This window comes from Agelaius tricolor, unplaced genomic scaffold, assembly GCF_023055355.1.
Source record: "Agelaius tricolor isolate 1412-34295 unplaced genomic scaffold, bAgeTri1.0.p SCAF_3, whole genome shotgun sequence".
Taxonomy (NCBI): domain Eukaryota; kingdom Metazoa; phylum Chordata; class Aves; order Passeriformes; family Icteridae; genus Agelaius; species Agelaius tricolor.
This window is the reverse complement of record NW_027269263.1, coordinates 6077434-6101531: the sequence shown is the minus strand read 5'-3', so window position 1 is coordinate 6101531 and position 24098 is coordinate 6077434. Positions and strand designations below refer to the sequence as shown.

General features: G+C 40.5%; 1 long non-coding RNA gene across 2 annotated transcripts in view; it reads right to left on the bottom strand.

The window, feature by feature from the left end:
• Nucleotides 1-23632, bottom strand: part of LOC139587754 (uncharacterized) — a 110957-nt gene extending 87325 nt beyond the window's left edge. The window contains exons 1-3 of one of the 2 annotated variants that reach the window (XR_011678475.1): nt 23069-23632; nt 22541-22635; nt 21286-21433 (exon numbers count right to left, since the gene is read on the bottom strand). This is a non-coding gene — a long non-coding RNA (uncharacterized lncRNA). The remainder of the gene's footprint in view (nt 1-21285; nt 21434-22540; nt 22636-23068) is intronic. The other variant, XR_011678476.1, reaches the window with a different exon arrangement.
• Nucleotides 23633-24098: the final 466 nt, after the last annotated feature.

Below are 24098 nucleotides of genomic sequence, written 5' to 3'. Positions count from 1 at the left end.
TTCTCTTTCCCTTTCTCCTCTCCACTTCCTCCTCCCTTTTCCCTCTCCTTTACCCACAATAAAATCTTTCTTAACCTGATCCAAACCTGGCAACGTTCATCTGGACAAAATTACAATTAATTTGAAAAAGTTTAGCCAGATGGCCCAGTTGCTATCTCAGGCAGTGAGGATCCCATGGTAGCCTGCCTGCCTGCAGATCCTGTTCCTGTGGGATCACTGCTGTGCCACGCACGGAGCTCAGCTCTGCCCAGCACTCCGCAGCCTCTCAGGCCTAGAGCACATGGACCTTACCCTTGTGTTCCTCTCGCTCTCCACACCAGTAGGTAAAAGCCAGATTTTCAGCCAAGATAGGTGGGAAGTTAACAAGAGATAGTTCATTTACCAGCAACTCCTTAAATTTCCTTTCGGAGGACAAAATTGCATTTTGAGGATTGAGATGAGGGAGAAACGCTCATCAGTTTGCCCTCAGCTTGCTCTATCATAGATTATTTTAATACTGTTTCACTCAATTATTACCTGAAAATATGCAAAACTTTGTAATTATTATCTGAAAATATGCCAAACTTCATCCTAGCCAGCTATAAAATAAATCTTTTAATTAAGCAAAGTATTGTCTATGCTTTTCATTTTTCATTACATGCACCAAACATTTTGTACGAGAATCTTGGCACTCCAACACAAAACACTTTCAAAATGTAAATGCTCCAGCTCACATGCATAATTTCTGAAGACATTCATCTGAGGGGCTGAATAGTTCTATCAGCAGTTATATTTCAAGTTACAGACTAAAAATAATTTTAGATTTAAACCCTGGAAATTGCCAATCTAATGAACAGATTTTAATCCCTCTTCAATTAACATGCACGTGGTCTTTATACACTGCTATGATCAGCACACTTATAGAAACCCTCACTATGAAATAAACCAGGCAATTCTGCTTCTTTTACTTGCAGAGTTAATTTCTAGCAAGCTTCCACAAATTAATGAACTAATATGTGAGAAACAATTTTATATTCCTTTAAGCTAGTCCTCATCAACAAAGCAGCCCCCAAGTATTACAACCTAAGGATAAAAAAGAAACCTTCTTTAGATAAATAGCATCATTAGGAGCAATACTGCCGAGTACTCTGAAATGTCTCAGTGAGGAGTGTTCAGCAGTTTGTGAGCCCTCAACTAACATTTTATTTGCATTGTACCGTGTAGCTGCTACAGGCCTCTAAAAACTACTTTGAAGAAATTAATTTTAGCTATCACCAAGCCATATGCTCCTAAATTCCTTTCTTAATCTACACAGTTCACTAAAATATTCTCTAGTTACTTTGAGCATGATCAGCCAATAAATACTGCTTTACTACTTAAAGTTATGAGTTGTATTTCAGTTTATGTTGCCATAAAACACTTCTAATGCAATGCCAATACGGAGATGGTTTTGATATAATGCTGTCAATGGCCTGAATTTAAAATTATTTTTATATAAGTCACTAGGTATTTTCAAATTATTTTGGGGTTTTTTTGGGGGGGGGGGCTTTATTTAGTTGGGGTTTTTTTGTTTGTTTTTTTTGCGAGAAAATCCCTGAACTTATTTGTATTTGGTCTGTTATTTACTTTAAATCCTAGACATAAATAAAATTAACAGGAAAAGATTACAATATTTTACACAAGCCTCCCATTTTTTCCAGTGTGCAGAAAAAGCATTTTGGTTTAGAAATACATATGAAAGAACTAATTTCCTCATAAAGTGTCCTAAAATATATTTATTTTCAGATACTTTAATTTCCACATAGATTACTCTATATAAAGAACTGAAAATACCTATTATTGTAAGTCTACAATTTCACAGTAGTAATAAATCCTAAGTGTTTAACTATCTGTCAAATTGCGCCTAACTCAGTACATCTCTATCCACATGCTACATTGGTCTATAAATGGCATTACTCTAATATTTAAGTATTCTACTTAAAATAAATTCCTTCATTAACACCCGAAGAGAAAGAGAGTGGGAGTGTGCGTGAGCATGTGCCAGGTCGCATACGTAAAAAGATAAAAAGAAAATACACTTTTGGCACTTATGGACCTTTAAAGGCCTTGAAAAACATTATTTTTAAAATATATGATAAAAATGGTAATTAGAAACTAATCATTAACAATTCCAGGTATCAAAAAACTTGAACATGAATGATGAAAATATTTACGTTCAAATTCACGTCGCTAAGAAAATCAGGAAATGTAATTGTGATGAGATACAATCATTGAAGAGCACCAGATAGTTACCTGCAAAGCCAGGAGTTGAGCAATGCCACCAGGTCCCTTCTCTCGTATGTGTCCCTACAAATAAACCCCATGCACTGGCTGGTGGCTACGTTACAGCTGCTCTGCACAGGAATGCTTAATAATGCTTCACACAGACCGAAATATTAAATAAATGTAAAAAACTTGCACCGTCCAACTTTGTTTCTTCTCTTAAGCTCCCATCTATTTTTATTTTTTAGAAGGGAAGGGGGAAGCGCCATTCAGGAAAGCAGTTATATTGTGCTCAATGAAGGCAGGACTGGCACAAGTCCTAGAACATTTGCATTCAGAAATAAAAGCTGTGATCGACCTTTGTCTGCTAAGAAAATGAAGCTTGCTGGTTTTAAACAGGCTAGCGAAGGGAGGGGCAGACTCGATAGAGAGGGAGAAGAGAACCTAAAAAACAGCAACAATAGCAAATATTAGTCTATCACATCCTTAATAGGCAGCAAAGCGATCCTCCCGAATGAGCCTGGACCTCGCCGGGCTGATAACGCACTCCTGGTTAATCATAAATTATCAGGCAGACGCGAGCCAATGTGCCGATCCCCACGTAGTTCCCGAAACTTGATTTTCCCACTTGGCATCCCCTGCGCTCCGGCGGGAGCAGCTTACCCTGGCAGGGCGGGACGGCGGCCCGCGAGCCGCCGATGGATGCGGCGCTGGGTGTTCCCCTGGCGGCTCCGCAGTCCCCGGGAAGGCGGGCGGGAGGCTCCGGGCGAGGCGGCGCATCTGCGCGGCCGGGCAGGCCCGGGAGGCGGCCTCGCCCCGCGCCCGCACCGGCCCCGCCGGCAACAATGGGCGGCTGCGAGCGAGGGGTGGCAGGGACGGCGGCGAAGGGAAGGGAGCAAAGCAGGCAGAAGGGAAGGGAGAAGAGAGGGGAGGGAGCGAGGGAGGGAGCGAGGGGGGAGAGACGGAGGGAAAGAGGAGAGGAGGGGAAAAAAGAGAAGCGTGTTAAGCTTGTCTGGTAGTTAACAAGTCTTGAATGAAGAATGTTAGCAAACAGACAAACAGCATGTCTGATGCATGCTAATAGTCCTGGCTTCACCACTGACAATATGAATAATTCAGCAGAAAGGAGGGAAAAGAAGAAGCGGGGGGGCGGGGGGGGAAGGAAAAAAAAATAAAAAAAGGCATCCTCCCTTCACGCTCCCAAACGTCTGCAGAGGAGACGGGAATAAAAAGTGTGCCGCAACTTTCTCCTTCCCACCCATCGCACAGAAAATATTCAGCAAAAAGGCCGCTCGGGCACCAGCCCTTTCGCCAGCCCAGCCTCTCGGAGATTTTCGATTCCTATTTTTGTTGCCTATTAATTTCCCCCCCCTCCCCAACCCCCTCCCTCTTTACCGCCTATTTTACTTCTTTTGTCTGGGAGCTGGCACCTGTCCCAGAGACGGCATTTTACTGCACATCCCCTTTTCCCTCCTCAGCAGAGAAAAGGGGAGGGGGTGGAGGGGGGAAGGTCTGCAAGGACGAAACAGCCTGTGCACCCCCTACCCCCCCAGACATCCCCCCCATATTTCCTTTTCAGCCACGGTCCAATTACAGGGGGTTTGGAGGGATATCACACGCCCTATTTCACATGGTGCAGATACCTACAGCCATTAAAAATATATTTCTACGAAAGAGAAAGAGAAAGGCAGAGAAAGCAAGAGACTCGTTCCCTGAGCAGCACTGTGCAGTGGGACTCCGGGGAGGAAAATCACCAGCAAAAGCCCTCATCCTCAGAGCACACAAACCTGCAAAGCCCGAGTCATTGCTCAGGCAAAGGAATCCATTTCCTTAACAGAGGGAAAAGGGAGTGAGGGAAAGGGATGAGCAGAGGGGCGAGCCCTCGGCGCTTTGCCCTCTGCATTGGGATGTACAGCGCAGGAGAGGCGAGAACCAGCCCCGCTCGGGAACGCTGGGAGAGGAGAGGAGGGCTCAGGCAAACAGAAGAAAAAGAAGATCCTATTTGCAGCATTTTTAAAAGTTCTGCTCTGGCAAAGGCCGTCTGAAGGGGAGGCCCTTGCAGCAAGAATGCGAGCAGCAGCCGCCTTTCCAGAGTCCAGCCTCCTTCTTGTGAGCGACTGGAGCAGTCTGGCGGAGGAGGAGGAGGAGGACGACGTGAGCCAGCGAAACGCAGCGGGCTGGAGCTGATGATGAAAGCGGCACGGCCCTGCGCGGACAGGCTCCTTTCCATCCCCCGCAGCCACGGGCACACGGACACGCAGCGAGCCCGGCTCTGCTGCCACCCCCGCCGGGGACCCCCGCGGGCCGGGGGCTGCGATGGGGACGGCGCCGCCGGGAGGGGGACCCGGCAGAGAGGCAGCGATGGGAGGAAAGGCGCTGCGCTGGAATGTAAATGCACCCACGCTATGGCAATATGCTTGACAGGGCAGCGCGGCTAATGAAGCTTTTAACTGGGGGAGGTGGGGGTGTGTGTGGGGGGGTGGTTTCTACGGAAATATCTCCCGGGATTAAACGGAGAGAAGAGGCTCCTCTCTGCAGTCACACACCTACACCGCTCTGCGTAACACAGCAGTCCGCAAGGACCACGAACTACAGCACACACGCACACAAAACCAACCCCAACCTACCGAGCTGAAAATGGCTATTTGAAAAAGTAAATACTGTATGTGACAGAAAAACTTTGCGATTTTGTTTTCTCATGCCCTTACTTCCAAACCAGCTGCACAGCCAAGCTCAGGCTGCTTGGCCCTTATAACTCTCTTGGCACCGAGTCAAAAGCTGATAAGCATTTGGGCGAGACAGCTCAACTGCTGTGCTGGAAGAAAAACAGCTGCCATGATTGCTGTTTGATTGAGAGCGCTCGCACACACTCACAAAAAACATACCAGGCTGCAAGGACGGGCCACAAATGCCTGAGGATTCAGCTTCAGAAGATCAACATACATTTCCTTAAAAAAAAAAAAAAGAAAAAAAAATTTATATAGTTTTGCCTCCAAACACCCTCCCCTTCTTTAAAGAAAACGTGCTGCGTCGACTTGCTTTTCTTCTTCCCATCCCCCTCCATAACCTCAAGCAAACTCAAGGAATTGTGCCAAAAGTCCCGTTGCTAGTTACCAAGTGCATTTTTTTAAACGTCCCTTTGATACTTCTTTCCCTCCTGCTTGCCATGGAATATGCAAGTAAGATAATCTTTCAATTACTTACAAGAAGTAATTAATAAAGAACTTCTAGCTCAGCGTTCCTTTCCCTCTTTCTCTCTTAAGGGGCAAGAGGAGGGAAGCGGGGGGGAGAAGGATGTTTTTTCTCTTTGCCGAGTCCAACATTTGGCTTTTTCCATTTGTGGCAGATCACTGTAACGCTATTGTAAAACAACTTCCTGCCCCTTTTGGCTCACGTTCCAGAAGCTGCTAGGCTAAGTTCATAGCACAAACTTTTTTCCCCCTTGCCGAAGAAGATAGACAAAAAAAAATTCCTGCAAATTATTCTCCCCCTTTTCTGGCTCATGGACTCACAAGGTGAATTTATTGCAGCTCTTTAAGAATATTACACAAGAGACGTCGGTATCCCAGCTGGATAATTCATAAGATGAAAAGGTGGGGTCATTATAAATATATGTCTGTGTGTGTCTGTGTGTGCCTGCATTTTAATTCTGTCATTTTGAATTGTTAAGTCTCAGTACCATCAGGTGGATAATGAGCTAAGCTGCTTCATCTGCCGTACTAATTTGTATATCTATCATAGCACAGATCATTGGCTCAGTACATACAGCCTCCTACTTTCCAATTGCTTTTGTGCTCTAAGGTGACCTGCATCTCTCTCATCTCCCTCCTCTCCTCTAAATGCTCAGCCTCATGAAAATACCCACTGGAAGCTCCTGAACCCTCCCTGCTAGAAACGGGAGACGTTGCAGTCTCTCTGCTATAAGCCAAAAAGGAAAACTAAGGCCTCCACAAGTTGCTCTCTCACGGTCTCTCCCTCCCTCCCTCCCTCTCCCTCTGTTTCTCTCATAGCAACAGCATTTCTTGGTGCGCCTGCTTTGGCATACATCAGCATTTCCACCGTCCAAGTGTCCTTTTGCGTCACATCTCGCCATTTCATTCAGCCAATGAAATCTCCTTCTTGCAATAAAAATATATAGACTTTTTCTGTTATTGGTATATTCAAAATTTTTTTTCATGTGCTTTCCTAACAAAAAACGTTGTCAAGCATTTGATTTGCCCTGCACTGGGGAGGGGGGGGGGTGGAAGGGGGGGGAGGGTGGAGAGGGGGAGGAGACTGTACAAGATTCAACCTTGAAGAATCTTCTTTGTGGAAAATATGTTACCGTAAGAAAAAAGGGATCAGATAGTTACTTAAAGAAAGTCATAGTTGACCCTGTCACTTACTATTCATTTTGCTTATGCTAACATTGCTTTCCTGATGTACTTTTAAAACAGCTAGGCAGCTTCAACTGATTGGAAAAGTCAATACCATGTGTACTGAAGTTTGTAAAATATTCTTCAGGAAAAACAATATATTAATTGATATTTTATTCCACCAAATACTGATCATGAGGTGATAGAAAAAACTGCAATGTAAAATGAAAACCCACAGACATCCGTCTCTATCCCATCCAAAGCGGCTGCTCTCCAACGCACTATCCTGCAAAATGGAGCAGAGGGTTTCACACTTGGAGGCTCTTTCCAAAGAGCATTTCCTCCTTCCATAACTTCCCAAGTGCAGCATTTCAGTGCCCAGCTGTGGTGGAGATGGTGACAAAGGCTCTGTCCCACAGCCCAGGTCCCCTGGCTCACAGGCAGCAGCAGAGCTGCAGGTGCCGTGCCTGGCACGGCCAGCCCTGCCCGGGCTGCAGCAGCAGCAGCCTGGCCCTGGAGCCCAGCTCCAGCCCCAGCCCCAGCTCCTGCCCCAGCCCCAGCTCCAGCTCCAGCTCCAGCCCCAGCTCCAGCCCAGGCCTGCCAGCAGCGAGCCTTGCTCTCAAAGCCCTGCTCTCAGCCAAGCCCACATGTGGCTTTCTCCGAGCTCCACTGACTCCTGCCGTGGCGAATTTAGGGAACCTCTGTTACCCACTTCCATCCAGCCTCAGATCTCCAGAAAATGCTCAACCACCAGCATTCTGAGGAGAATACACGTTTCTTCTGTAAGCAAAATATATGTTTTATGGTTTTCCCTTACCAACTTTTTTTTTTTTAATGGTGTGAAACCACAAAATGTTTCTAATATTTATTTTTAGGGAATTATAGTAAAAGCATACTAGAGATTATCAGGACACAGTTGACAAGATATTTAAACAGTAACTTTCCCACAAATATTTATTTCGGTAAAATGACACCTAGTAATTCTGACCTCTTCTAATAACTGGTCTCTATTGCATATAGACTGTGGATGCAGAGGACGTGCATAAATTCTGGATGGTTAAAAAGTAAAAGTAAGCAAAATTTCTGGATAACAGCCTTAGCAGCAGATAGCCATCACATCCAGCTAAAACTCTTATAATTTTGTTTTCAAATAATGGCATGACATTCCTGATAGTATTTATTTTAACAGAACATCCACAAATGAGAATGCCAACCCTGCACAGTGAAAAAGAGATTACACGTCACAGTGCAGTCAACAACTTTTAATGGCAATGAAATATAAAAGACAGACCTATTTTTTAGAGAAGGATCAGACTTACGTAGACAAACTGCTTAGTTCAGAGTGTTTTACTTGTATTTAATCAGCTTCCTGAATGACTTTCCCCCTTGTTTCTCAGACATGATTTTTAGCTCCCTAAGTATTTTTCGACTTTCTATATAAAACACAGGTCCTCTTGTTCTTTACTTTCCATACCTGCCCCTACATTTCTCATTATTTGTTAATGTGAAAACAGCTGAGGTTCATCCTTTCTTTTCCTGCTCCTAATGGGGATAATTCTGGTGCATTTGGAGGGTTAAAAGTGCCTCGCCTTTACCCAGTTATAGCTCGTATTCATCCACCCTTAGCTACCCTTCCTCAGGGTGACACATAAATGCATTCTGTCTGTCACCACAGTTGTGAAGTAAGGTTGAAAGTTGGCTAACTTTAGGTTACTGCAGAACTAAAAAATTAGGGATTCAGGAAACAGGAAAACAATCACCTCAAGTCCAACTTGTAAGCTTCACTTAAAAGAAATGGAATTCCAAAAAAGGGAGCAGGAAGAATTATTTTAAAATTTATCATCCCTGAATAAATTCAAATTATGCAAATAGTAGTAAGCCAGTATTTTCATAGCACAGATTATACTATTACTGAATTTTATATCTCCTTTCTTTTCCTTTATCTCAAGTTCTGTCGATTGGAAACTCATTATAAATACTCCTGCTGAACACTAATTAATTTCCTTGTATTTTAACTCAGAGTGGCATCTCTTGTTCTTTCCTCTCAGTTTGGTATGACAGAGACATCCACACTGAGGTCACCTCTAAATAGATCATGATTTTTTGCTCTCCAGATAATACAGCTCATTTGCAATATGGGGTGGTTTGTAATCTAAGAGCCTTCAGAAATATTTAATATAAGATGATCAGGTGCATTCTTATGTTGTTTTTTTTTTTTAATAATCCAATAAACATACTTCCTTTTTTTTTAAGATTAGGTTATCCAGAAAAGTGTAAATTCCTCCTTTTTTATTTTATTGTATCATTAAAATAATTCCAATGCAGATTATAAAAAAATCACCAAGAATAATTTTACTTAATATTTATACAGCTTTTGTTTTTAGAGCTACTCTCTAGGAATTAAAAATAAAAATAATTAAAATCTAACTATCTAGAAAAGCAAAGCAGTCTTGTGCACCATTCCCTGAAAGGACCAGTGTGGGAATTACAGGGGTGCACACTTCAGAGAAAGGACAGCAATTACACACAGTGCCATTGTGCAGGTCACTTAGGAAAGTTCTATTTACTGCTGGATAACTTGCATTAATTCCAGTGGATCAGTGGCCTACTAAATTATAGGGGGAAAACACTGAAATACCAAATAGGCAATTCTGAAATGATCTAAACTGTAAAAGCAAGCTGAATGAGGATGTATTTCTACACCCTTCCCTTCAAAACATAATGAAGCATTTTGCAAAAACACTTCCTCCAGTATACTGTACTTTAACAACACTGTTGTATTGTATAAACTTTAACAATAGTGTTGTACAGAAAACTTGGCATTAAACCGGTATCAACATAAGTGAAGCTCTGGCACTAGGACGAGCGATTTATTTTTTATTTTTTTTCTCCTCCAAAAAAGGAGGCATTAAAAGGGGTGGTTGCACGAGCAGGTTTTTAAGGGTGCTACTGACATAATGTTTAACTTGCGACTTTTTTCCCCCGGTTTTTTTTACTCTACTCTTGCCTCGGGACCGGCGGGCGCTCCCCGGGCGCAGGTGAGCGGCGGTGCCTTGGCAGCCCCGCACGGAGAGCCCGCTCCGTCCGTCCGTCCGTCCGTCCGTCCCGGGCGGCGCTCCCGGCAGCCGGAGCTGCGAGCGGGCACCCTGCTCTGCCCGGGGCACCGCGCTCAAACCCTCCGCTCCCTCATCTAATGGGAGCCTCTGCTCACAACCGGGTGCCTCGCAGAAAGAGCTGCTGGAAATTAAAAAAAAAAAAAAAAAAAGTATCTAGGAAAAAGGAAGGGAAGAAAAAGAAAGGAAAAATAACACACTGGGGAAAAAAAAGTTTGATTTTAGAGAATGGTAAGTTGCAAAAAGTAAGCAAATACACAGGACAAAATCTTCATTGAAAACTCACAATTTCTCGGGTCTAAAAGGGCTTAAAATTCCTTTATATCATAAATTACTTACAGGTTTTTAAACTACTCAAGAGCAGTCCAGGGACCAAGTTCTCTTGTATTACGTATCTATGTTTTAATTACACCAGAGTACAATAATCCTGTACAAAGTGAATTGCAATGCACACGAAATCTACATACAGCACAAATTCCTTTGTGGTTTTTTTGGTAGTGAAATGCTAGCAAAGCTGAAAAATTTGCATGAACTGTAAGCAAATAAAAAGGGACTTCCATTACAGTATCACTTTCATAGCATAACTGCAATTACTTACTACACACAGAGACAATTCAAAATGGTTGTAGATAGAGAATTCTGTTTGTGAGTTGGGTGTTAGTATCAGATGTATTTATGTGGCCAACTTCAGCTCTACAGTTCAAGTTACCATTTCTTTTGAGCACATCGAAGGTAAAATACAGGGTACATAAGGTGCACCTTAAGTTGGCTATCTAAAGTATAACTGGAACCTAACACAATAACAGTATATTGGCACTGGTAAATTTAAATCCTGCTCCTTGAAAAAAAACAAACCTCTCCTAACATGAACAATACTGACACATTATTATTATTATTATAAAATATAATGTCAAGAGAATAATGAACCTGCTGGAAGTATTAATGTATTTATCTGGCCAGATAAATACAGGCTTTTACACTCCTGGTATCAGCTGCAGGTACAATATATAGTTGTGAAAAAAGGACAGTACTTTATAGAATTTGTGTTCCATTAATGGTGTCATTTGAGTCTTTTGTCTTTCTGTCTGTCGTGTCACACTTACTGCAGTTGTCACATGTGCATTATTAAGTTTCATGAATTTCAAAGGGACGCCTGAAGTTATAATCTCATCTTTAACATGATTCTGCTACGTTTCAATTGCAGTGAACAAAATGTCCTGCACAGAGGCACAGGTGATCAAACTAAAGGTCTCTTCTCTCCCTGTGGACAGGAGGGGCCAGTTCCAAGGCTTGGGATGAGGCCGTGCTCCTCCTGGGCTCTCACTCCACACTGGTGTGTAAAATGGGTTTTAGAAAGGAAGGTCATTTTGGTGTTGTCAGCAAAGCAGAAATTCAGTGCAAAAAGTATCTTTTTTTCCCCCCTAATTTCCTGTTTTGCTGTTTCAAAGACGAATCAGCATCCATGCAATTAAATGTGTGCCATAATTTAATAAAGGTGATTTTACTGAAGTTTATTACCAACACAAAAGCCTTTATAAGGAAAAGACAAAATTAAGTTTTTGCTATGTTGTCTACACTAATAAAGTGCAGCATGAATACTAAAACTGGCATTGCAAGAAAAAAAAAAAGGGGGGGGGGGAGCAAAATTGTGAAAACCTGCTTCCAGACTTATTCAACAAATTATGTTTTCAGTTCATCCCAGGGGATGTCTGTGACTAATCCATGGTAATTTCAAGTTTCAAATTTAGAAAAGTTTTTCTTAGGGCCTTAAAGCATTTTACTGAATATTTTAGATGGCTCATCAAAGCACTGAAATATTAAAAGGTCAACTCGTAAATGTATATTCCCAGAAAAAGTTACCAACAGAAATAAAATGCAATGACTTTTTTTTTGATGCACCAAAAATTTCAAGAAAACTGTACAGTATTTTTTCTAATGCAAACAAGTAACTTAGTAAGAAAACTGTACAGGGAGAAAAATGCAGACCTTTTGTCTCTCGGAAACAGGAGAATGTGACTGGGTCTGACGTGGAGAAGTCTCCCTGACTCAATTAGAAATACAGCTGCTTTTCAAAAAAATTTGAAGCCAAATACCAAAATTAAAGTTCATGTCTGAAGCTCATATTACTTCTGTCATTTATCTGTAATAAAATTAAACAATTCAACCTCCTCCCAGCAATCATTTCAACAAAATCACATACTCTGTCCCTTCTGTACGTGGCTGCAGTATGGGACACCTGGTTACAGGTATGTATGTGTATGTATGCAGCTATAGTCTCATGCTAGCACAGCCCAGAAAGTGTGAATACTACTAGAATAAGACTCTAAATCAATATTGTTTATGTAGTTCTGCACAATAGAAAGTATAACATTTTTATAATGCAGCCTAAAGATTACTAATGAAGGACTACATTTGAATTACAACAGGAAAATCAATGGAAGGCACGGTTCAGGACTATTGTTTTTCGAGTTATATAAACAAATGCAACATTTTAAAAACCTTAAAACAACTTAAATACAGAGTAAGAGCTACATAAAAGAAGTTGATGGTAGCAGCGCCACACCAGCAGGAATTTTATCCCTCAGTGTTACCGTAACAACTCATCCCTACGCTCAGAGAAGGAAGCAGGCTCTGTGCTCTGGGACTGCCTGGATGCAGGACCTTGCTCCCACACCTGGGAGCCAGAGGGAGACTGACATGAACATGAGGGATTTCACTGAATAAAGCACTGCATGTGTAGACCAGAATGTTCCAGCCTTCAGCTGGCATGCCCTGAGTGTTCAGCTCAGAGGGGAAAGCAAAACGGGTACTTCAGACTCATTGTGGGGACTTGGAAAAACAGTTTTGCTTTAAAACTGCACTTACACGACTGTTAGGGCAGCAAATAGGGATCCCATTCTCATGGGGAAACATTTCTATAGGAGTATCACGTTCACTGTCTAAGAAGTCTAAGAAAATTGTTGGAAATCTATTAGAAAAGGCCCTTTTGTGACTGAACTACTGCACGGTTCCAGCTCATCCTTGCCTTTCCCTAACAGAGAGCACCATTTTGAGGCTATCATGCATTTTTCCTTCCAAAGGGGTTAACATCAGTGGAAAACGCAAGGATCCTCTTACCACAGAAAAACTGAGCAATGCAGTTTCCCAGAGAAGCTGCCTTTTTATTTTTACAGGTGCAACTGACGTCTGTCTTGTATTTTCTGCTCACCCAAGTATTAATTTAAAAACCACACACATATGAACGTATGATATGCAGCTATCTGCACCCAGGTAGCTTTTTTACACTTTCACATACTTTTTACTCAAGTATTTAATGGAAGGAGGCACAAGAACAGATTTTGACATAAGACAAATAAGGAAAAGAAGCATTCATATCAAATTAATTTTGCTGAATTACACTAGGCCTGAATATACATCCTAGTGTTTAGAAAAATGTTCATCTTCAAAATGTAAAGAACAGGTAATTTCCATGGCACACCTAAAGCCTGACCAAACCTCATGTTCTACAGGACTATTTTTAAATTTTTTCATTATATATTTCAATGGTCCAGAGAATCAAAGAAATCAACAGGGAAACAGAAATGGTTTCATATTAAAAGCAGTACAGACAAGTGTACACCAGTTGCTAAAGAGAGAACGCTATTAAATATGAACGGTTCCTACGTGGTTTTCACCGCAGGGGTCACATTTGGAAACAATTTTGATACCAAAATTAGAAGCTCATGTTTTAATTTCAGCAACATCTTTGTCTAGGAAATGAGAGAAATCTTACCCACCATTAAGCTTTACCAGGTACACTAGCTGGAAAAATCAGTGCCAGAAATAGTAATGCTGAGGAACCAAGTTCACACAGTAAAAGAGACTATTCTCTGCTCATTCTATTAATCTAAACCTTGCCACAGATAAAGCTCTTTTTTTAAACAGTAAAATAAACCTAAACAAAAAAAAATCTTGAGAGGTTTGAGTCAGAAACATTCAAAGCAAAAGCACTCCAAAGGTTCCCTTCACTAAGGATCTTTCAGAAGAGGCACTTGTACAATGGCATCCTAAATAATCATATTGCATGCTGAATTGTTTAACACACTCTGAAAAAAATTAGTTTTCCCTTTCTTCAGCCATCCTATAGTTATTGTAAGGTTCCAATATCTTTCTAAAGAAAAAGAAGTATTTCAAAATTTGAATACTGGCTGAGTATTTTCTTAACTTTTTTCTTTTAAACTCCATGCTGCTATCCACATTTTAAAATTCTACTACAGCTCATTAACTCCAAAGAAAGCACAACCATATCAGTGCTTTAAGGCAAGAAAAAAACCCCAAAATAATGCAAATAGCATTGCCTTGAGACTCTTTTTAGTCTTTAAAATCCTACAGATAACAGAAAAGCAATACTAGTACTGAGAAAATGATAAAAGGGGATGGACTTTGTATATTTGTTAGTAAACATATTTATTTTAACTAAGCAACACGAGGGAGAAATAGACTTATGTCAACATGACAATATTATTTTTAGTGGGAAACAGGTAAATATACATTTCCACTCTATCTTCCAATTAAAAAATCTAAAAGTAGTGGACTTTGGGAATTTCCAGCAACAAATAAGGGACACAGAAGGGTTGGTTTCAGTATTGCTGCAGTCAGCATCACTTGCTGCTCACATTTGGTTCAGCTCTGAATGCAAGTTTTCACTCAAAGGGTGCAATAGCTCAGCTGCTCAGCCACTGCTTTTGTTAAAAGAGCTCATTCTGCTGTATTACAGAATGTACTTTTAATTCTAAGAGTAGATTATTAGAAGTGTTTGTTTAAATAATTCAGCTGCAAGAAAACTTAAAGAGAGACGTAATGTTTTACTTGAAATGACTGGAATGCAAAGACACATTTTTACCTTAATCCTATTCATGTTGACAGCCACAGAAGTTCCAGAATTCACTATTGTAGTGTTATTTTTTTTTGTGATGGCAACATTATAAGCTCCCCCCAATACACTCGGATCCCTTGTGCTCAGTTCTAACCCTGCTGTGTTTTACACAACTTGGCTGTCATCAGCAATTAGGGTTTTTTTGGTTAGGTTTTCTTTTTTTTTTTTTTGATAGAAGGAAAAATGTGGAAAAGCCATAAGCTGGCTGAAGTTATGTGTTTATAGCTTAATTATTTTATGATCAAAAATTATATTTCACAGATTTTACTGCTGAGCAGAAAGAGCATACAGATGCAAAAGAACCAACTTTCAGTAAAAGGTGGTGGTTTTCTGTATGCAAGTCTTCCAGATAATTTATCTCAGCTTCCATGTTTATATACGTTCCCTAGTCACAGCACCTAAAAATGAGATGCATCACATTCTGCCACCAGTCACTTTCAAAGCCAAGAAAAAAAAAAAAAAAAGAAAAAGAGAAAAGTCCCAGCCTTTTTGCATAAAATCAGTGATAAAAAGGAGGAAGTTCTAGTTCTCTTTGGCTCAGTACCCCGTGCTTGCCATGCTCGGCCTCACAGGGCCCTGTGCGTGCGTGCACGGCTGCAACACACAGAAAAAGTCATGGAAAAGGTGCTGAATCCAATCTTCTGGGACACAGCACCACGTCTCCTTACAGGCTGAGAAACAAGGCTCATTCTGAGACCCCAGAGGCCCAAGTTTGATGCTGCAATCGCAGTGCGCTTTCTCACTTTCTTTTAAGGGCAGAAATCGCTATTTTTCACTAGTCTGTGCTTCCTCCTTTGGAAGAATCCAGTCAGCGGTAAAAAAAAAAAATAAATTAAAGGCTGAAAAGTGAGCAATTGAATTACAGGGGGAAGACCCAAGCAATATATTTAGTTCAACAAGGGATTAAGTGCCACAGCCACTGGTAATTAAAGGGCTAATACGTCCTCTTTGAAATAGTTTGACTTTTCCTCTGGCTGCGAGCTGGGCGCCCTCGGAGGTTGGGTTGAGGCAAACCTGATACTCTGCCATTCTCCGGCAGCACGTGCCGAAATTAGTTCTCCGTTTTGTGGTGGCCCTCGGAGAGCAATTCCCATTGAGAAGTGAACAAAGGCCGTGACCCCGGGGTCAGAGTGTAATGCAGGAAGCATGACCTCCCCTTTGTTCAGAACAGCACTGTTTACTCTGCCTAAGTAAAGATCACCAATACATTAACTAAAGAGGATTAAAAAGGTCATATCCCTAGGGATGGAGCTCACGCAAGTGGCAACTCTCTTCAGTCACTAAATCACTGGACTTCCCCATCTACACCCCCTTCAAAAAAGAGACACCTTAAGCTGTCATGGCTCAGTGCCACATTATTTTCGGAGCAAAAGTCTGTACAAATTCACGTTTCAGAACCAGGTTAATTTCTGCAGAGCTAGCCGGCTGCCTGAAAGTTATTTTGTATCGCCTTTTGAAAAACTCTGAGTTGACTTATAAAATTTATTGGGTTTTAAAGTGGTAATTAAAAAGTGCAAGTAATAATTATAAATTAAATTCTTAAAATATCCTGTAGTCTGTGGATGGGCAGAGAAGTTGCCTGTTCCTGTAGACAATTGCTAACTCCATGATGGCTCACTTGCAAAGAGGAGAACAAGGGAAATAAATTGAAAATATGCTGCCTATATAATTTCACGTATGCTGACTGCTAAACTTTATCACGTTAAATAAGCATTTTTTTTGGCTGTGAAGATTTCTCTTACCAACTTCTCATAATATCTTAGAACATCATTATTAATATAATACTAAGACAAACATCTCCTGAAACAGCTAAATTAATGTTGTATTGGCAACATACAGCTAGACAGCATGTTGGAGTGTCTCCTTTCCATTCTCACCTCTAATCCACTGGCCTGCTGAATAATCCCAAGTTTGCTTGTGCCTTGGTTTCCTCATCTGTGATGATATGGCTCACTGGGATGCAGATGTTACCAGCATTTAGATGGCCACAATAGGAGGAAAAGAGCGCACAGAAGAGAGTGGTCCAGACTAAGAAATTTTCCCTTCTTTATCCTTAGTCAGAGGTACCTCTGATTAAGCTGAACAGTATGTTAGAGCTTCCAGAAGAAAATAATAGGAATCAGGCCAGGCAAGGGGGGCAAGCTTTGAATCAAAGTCTTTGGTGCAGGGAGCTCAGCACCACAGACAAACCCCACATAGGGTAAATGATTTGGAATCAGCATGAGATCACCCAACACCAGCAACTTTGAGAAGAGGACCATGAGTGGCCCAAACTCCAAAAATCAAGGTCTTAGAGTCCCACAAAACAGCATAAACCATACAGGGGGAGGGCTGAGATGGTGTCCTTCCATTCTCAGACACTTTGTGCAAAACAGCTATTTTTGGATCCATAACAATATGTTCACCTTTTTAGTTTCTAGCAGCCTGAATTAATGCAAGAGGTGTGGCAAGCTGGGATCTCGTTACACCCCAGCCTGCACTGGCCCTTCTTCACCCACCACTGCAGTTCCTGCTCCTGTGGTTTCTGATTTTTCTCACCCCGGTAGTAGGAATCACAAACTTACTGCAGATTCCAACACAGCAAAGAGTAAAGAAGAAACTTGCAAACCATGTGTCTGCACTGTGATGGGCATCATTCCACTGCAGGAGGGTGAATGACTTGCACTCAGAGTAACTCTCACCTGTCCAGTTCTGTGCCTGAAACAACCAAATCACGTAACACACCTTCCTGTGGCTGCTGCTCCCTGAAATCTGATGTGAAAGTATTGGGTTTTTTATTATACACCAGGAGTCAAGGACAGAAAGTAGAGTCAGAAAGCCTTGACAACAGGTTTAGAAAAGGCTGCGTCCAGGACAAAGCAAAAATTTAAAATAATGTTGTATGTTCATCAGATCTTCCCATCGATTTCAAGGGAAACACTCTGCTTTTTGGCACAAGAGATTACGCAGGCATAGTATATCCATCAGGAAAAAAGGGTAACAAAATCTCTAGACACAGAAGGAGCAGGTGGGCAAGAGCAATGTGAGTACTGAGCAAAGCTTTGTATCAGGCTGAGGCAAAGGGGTACCTTTTCCAAAAAGCACTGGACTGAAACAACCAGAACAAAGAATATACTTAGACATTAAGATTTAAAAATGGAGACTGGGAGCATAAGGACTGAACCAGTGGCATAAGGACAATTTATTGACATACATTAGAAGCAGGAAGACTGCACAACAACTGTCTGGCAAGTCTGAAATAGTACTGGGAAACAAAGGGAGTGAAGAAAGAGGACAAAAAACACCACAGAAAAAATAATGGCTGATTATGACCTTGAACTACTTAGTTATGCACAAGAGGAGCCTTGCCTTTTCTCACCCTGTATGACCATACTAACATTTCTTGTTAGCTGGGTTCCTAATTTGGGATATTCATAAAAAATACCCACTACTTCTTCCAGTGGAAATTCCAAGTCTTTTCTTTTTCAGTTCTCTTTCGCACCAGCCAACAGCACTCTCCCTCCAAGATGGGAAGCAAAAACAACACTCAGAAAAGTGAGGGAATAAGATGTCTCTTCTCTTAAAAAGAAAAACAGAGGAAACATAATTCTGTGACACAAAATCCTTGCACTGTCCATTTTTTTGGGGGCATGGAGCAATCCTGACCCCATCTTGTATTCTAAGATATGCCTCTCTATCTCCTGATGCCCAGAAATCCAGACAGACTAAAAGGTACCTTTTAGGCTAAAAAAAAAAGTTTTTAGGATTAATACAAAGGGAAAAAGCTATGATATTCAAATCAGAAAATTGTCTCCTCTGGCCCTTTCAAATAGCAAATCCCATTAATCAATTCTTTTCCAAGTAAAGGGTGAAAGAACAGCAGATAGCAAAACAGAAAGTGCTGAAATAAAGGGATAAATTAAAGGCAAGCAATTCTGAGGACACACACAGCATTTCAGAAGCAGCCCAAGGTGGGAGGCAGGGCTTCCAACAAAAACCTGCACTTTTCTATCAGGAATGAAAGGACAGCAGCCCTCAAAAATAGCCACAAATGATGATCCAGATTACATGCCAATGAATTCTGTGATTTAGTAAACCGTCTGGAGGGCTACTTTAAAAGATTATAACTTTAATGCCTGAGCAGGGATTACATAATGGGGAGAAAAACAGCATTGATAACATAGCAAAAAATATATCTTTTTTAACTTTGAGTGCATCCACAGAATTCATTATTATTTATCTGGCCTTTCAAAAGGGCTTTGACAATGTGACTCATGAAGACTATAAAGAAAACACAATAGTCACGACTGGAAGTTGGAGTATTGATTAAAAACAAGCTAAGGAGCCAAAAGTAAGATGTACAAATGAAAAGACACTTTGACAAGATAAATGTTAAGAGCTGTTGAATGTAAAGGCCATGCTGGTATCAGTTTTTAACTTTAGTTCATGTCTAGAAAGATCAGCTGTAAAATGAAGAGGGGCAAAAATGACAAGCAAGGGGAGAGTACTGGAGTTACTGAAGGGTTTAACCAAGCTGAATGAACGTAAAACGCAATAAATATTTTTTTTAATAATTGCTAAGGAGATCATATTGCAACATTCTCCACGGGGAGGACCTGGGTGCCACCATAACAAATGAAGGGAAACTTTCAGGGATATGCAATAATGTCAGGTAAGTCAAGCAGCAAAAGATTTCTGTGTTGAAAACATTATCCTTCCAATATCCGCCTGCCAGGGAAAGAGCTTCCTGGAGAATGCTAATGAGACTTTCCTCATTAAAGCTACAGAAGAAACAGGAGTGCAAGGGCAGGTGTCTACAACAATGTCACTTTTAAGAGACTGCCATATATGAAACCCCATAGTGCCTAAACTGTTTATGTTAGCACATGAGCAACAGGGAACACAACAGAGATACACAGGCTCAAAGTCAGGATCTGTAGTCCGACTTTCTCACCTGCTGCCAGTCTTGAAAGGGAAATGATTCAGCTGAATTAAACAAGCAGTAAATTCAAACTACAGGGATATATTATTTTTCAGTGTGCAGCCTGAGCATAGGAAAAATCAGTATCTTGTTAAGGGACAGCAGCAGGAATAGGCAAGAATTATTCTATCCATAGCCTACAAAAATAGAAAAATATAGGGTTGGATGGGATTGTTTGCTGGAAAGACCACACAGACCTTAGTGCAGCAGGCAGGTCGCTTGGCTCTGCACATTCTGACAAGGACAGGGTATTCCAAAAGGATCTGATGCTGGTCAACTTCACTCTCTTACCAATCAATCAATATTGTAAAAAATGTCAGGGTAGACTTGGCATTAATTACACCATGGGCCTCCTTCAGTGCAGTAATTCCTACTTTTGTTTTCTGTGGCCAAAAGAAATTACAAAGAAATAGACGAGTTCACTTTATCTAAAGCAAAATGCCTCATCCTCTAAGCTGGCTATGGTGCCTGCCACAACCCTGCCAGTGCATCATTTACACGTCACAAAAACATGTAAAAACACGCATGTTTATTTTGCCACCTGCCCTCCCCCTGCCACCAGAAATAATTAGCAAGAACCTCAATTGTAAGATTTTGTTTTACTATACAAACGTTGCAAATAGTGCTCTGGTTCATAACATATAAATACATTTCCTTTTTTTATCTTACGATCTTTTTTCCCATGCATGCATTATTATTTGCAAAACCCATTTAATAATTATAAGACAGTCCAAGTTGTGTGTCAGATCCTGGGATATTGCCACTCAAACAGTGGTTTGCTACACTCAGTCTTTGGTCTTGTGGCTAACAATTCACCCAAGCTGTGAGAATACCTCACCACAACCCACACACTGCTGCTCTTCAAAGGAAGACAAGGATACATAATTAAGAGATGATGAGCTCAAATATAAGACATGAGATGTGGGAGCAGATTTTTAACCACACCGGTGAGTGGTTTTACTACTGAAGTTTCATCAGCTGTCTTTACTTATGGTATCAGTGGAACTCACACGTTCTCAAACTGTATTTGCAGCAGCAAAGGGAAAAAAAGGAATGCTAAAACTGTACCACTGCATAAAAATAGCTTTAACATCAACTGGTCAAAACTGAAATTGTAAATCAGCATTATTAACAAATTGCCCTTGTAACAAGTGGGGCCTATGTCTCAAAAAAAAAACCAAAAAACCAAAAAACCAAACAAGCATCCAGTTTTGCTAAAAATACTGTTAAAATTTCATCCCTCAAGAATTGTAACCTGAAAATATTCTCAGTCTCATTTCAAGACTTTATGATGCTGTAATTGTGGCCATAATATAAAGAACTATAGGCAGAAGTATCTGTGTGTACATGTGCCAGCTCAGGAACTAAAGGCACAATGCAGAGTGGAAATGAAAATTCAGACGTGGGTACAGATCCACTCCAGCACATACAGGATCAGTCCCTCGCTGGCTATTGAGAATAAACAAAACATCAAACTACTTTTCTTATTACTCTGCAGAGCCTAAACTAGTTCTTGTTGCTCTTGTCATGACCGATTAGGGAAAGAACTGATAAGTCTGGAGCAAAACAAGATGTGAATAAAGCTACCAAACTCAAGTGAGGGCCACTGACCAGCTTGCAGAAACAGACATAAGAAATAGCAGGATTACACGCTTGCTTGTTTTCTGATTAATAACAACAAAAAGAATAATTCAGTTTTACCTTAAAGAAGTCTTCGTTTTGTGCCGATGCGGGACCGCATCTGTACAAGCCAGGGACCCTTTGCAGGGCCAGAGCCTCCCAGCAGCAGCCACACCCTCCTCTTCCTCATTTTTTTCCACTGACCATTAAATACTTTCCAAGTCAGGCACTGAAAAAAAATAGCCCAAAACAAAACCCACATTTTTAATGGATATCAGATACCATATTGCTGATTTAATTAGGCAGATTAGAAACAAATAAATATATTTGAACACACACCCATATTTGTATTTTCTGTTTCATTTCAAACAAATTTGGTAGGCCTGATTTGAATCTATTCAAACCACAGAAAAAAAATAATAATGAAAACGTGTTCTATGCTGACAGCAGAACTAAGCCCTCTGGCTATCTCTTTTTAGAGTTTTATATGACATGTTGTCCATTGGTTCTGGAAAAATTCACAGAACAGGAGCTTTTCAGAGAATCTTCAGATGAACCTGAATGTTTTGTAGCAGTAAGAGATGCCAGCACACTACAAGCTGAGAGAGACATCCCAGAACTTGTCTCTTCAGGTATTCTATGGATTTGACACTCAGGCAGATCTACAACTTCATATTAAAAAAAAAAAAAAAGAGAAAAAAAAAAAAGGAATACTTTCCTTGCTTATGTATCATTCAAACAATCCCAGATAATAATGATGCTGTATAGCAAGTATCAGACAATGTGTCCTTTCTCTTACAATATTTCATACAATTTCTTTTATCCATAATTTGGCAGTACACAGAACTATCTGGAAACTGATTGCTGCTATAAACTGTTTTGCACATTGTGTCATCTGCTGGCTTTAATTCATTATTTAAACAACACTGTAATTATACTACATTTCGTATTCTAGTTAACAGGGAAATAGTCAATATGAATTCAAAGTGAGAAAGCAAACTTCTCCCGTATCTCAAAAAAAAACCTACTTATTTTCAAATAACCAGCTCCAGCATTCAACAACAAAGCAGAAATACAACATTTAGGGTTCAGCAACTTGAGCTCAATTTTTTTTTTTGCAAATAACTGCACCAAGATACTTTTGGGGTTTTTTTTGTTTGTTTTTGATCATCAGGACTGTGAAATTAGTATTAAAATAAGCTGCTTGTCTATTTAAATTTAGAACTAAATTTATACCCTAAATCCACTGATTCATGCTATTATGCTTGCTGAAAGAACAAATTAGTATCAAAATAAGAGGGTATGTTGAGATGTGTGTTAGGGGATGACAACATACCTTACAGGCAGTGTATTAAATAATGCCAAATCCAAAATTATTTTGTAGGGCCAGCATCTTCTACATACTTATTCGTGTACAATTTGTAAAGCTTTCTGAATAGAAAAACATAGAAAAACACTGCTATAAGCAAGTGATGCACTTCATTACTAGTCAAAGTGTTTGCAGTTCCATACAGTCCTACAACCTAACAGGTTTCCAATATACAATTCTGAATTCTCAAAGCCTGCATAATGCTATATTTGCACATACAGTAAAAGAGGTACAACTGACTTGCAAAGTACATCAATACTGAAGTCTTTCAAACATGGTTATTCCCAAAGAAATCTTTGTTCTCTAAACTGCAGAATATTAGCTAAGATTGCCATTTATACCAGAGTGCTCCACTACACCACTGACTTTTAAATCCAAATACACAATAAGGGAAAATGCTAGCACATTTGTATTTTACTGGTCCACAAAACAAAGGTTCACCATCCCAAGCCCTCCCTCCCATCCACGTATTCCGTATCAGAAAAGCACACTCACTCCAGACTGTCTGCATTCCTATTTACGGAGATGCTCTGCAATAAAGGGAGCGAACAGAAATCCAAGGGTTAACACAAGAAACAAAACCAAACCCTAAACCAAACCAACAAACCCCACCACCAAAATGCCCAGCCACGCTGCAGTTCTTGCAAGAAAAGGAAAATGTTCAGCAGCCTAACAAAAAGCAAACGGAGAATTTAGTGTCGCTATTGCCTGGATACCAGTTTGGGATTTAGGCAGCCTTGGATTACAAGGACTATTCCCTTGAAAATCCAGCCCACAGTTCCTGCACTGTTTTCTACAAATACCACATCCAAACTGTGACTAAACACCTCATTATGCTTCTCTGGCACTGTAAGGAGCACACATATTGTACGATTTTCTGGGGCACATAAAAGCAGAGGGAAAAAAAGTGGCTGCTTTTTACCAATTGGTAATGAAATGATGAACAAGATCCCTGCAAAAGCTTGCATGATCAGTAAATCTTCTTCCCCCCAGCCCCTTTTGACCTGTGTAAGCAACAGGTGACAAAATACAGCCCCAATCTTCAGCTTTACAAATAAGAAAATGTATGTAGACTATGAGACATCTGCACTACAATATAGCCTTTTAAAATAAATTTAATTTGAATTAAGAAACTTAGCCAGGCCTCTACATTGGCTTCAGAAAGTAAATGCTTTTCTTAATATTTATTTGTAGAGGTTTCATTTAAAGAAAATACTGTCCTCACAGTTACAAAAAATAACTAGTGACTTGAAGTAACAATCTGGTATTGAGAGATCTTAAAAGAGAAAACCCAAACTGCATTTTCAAAGGAACTGCGTGCCCCAAATATTTCACGACAATCTCTTTTTTCTATAACTTGCTAATTGATCTTAAATATGTAGATGAATTATGAGTCAATAACATCCAATTTTCTTAGCTCTTACTCCAGACAAATATCATATTCTGATTAATGAACATCTGAAATGTTTAATTTGCTGTTTATGGCATTTAAAGAGTTAATCTAATTTATGGCAAGTAAGGATTC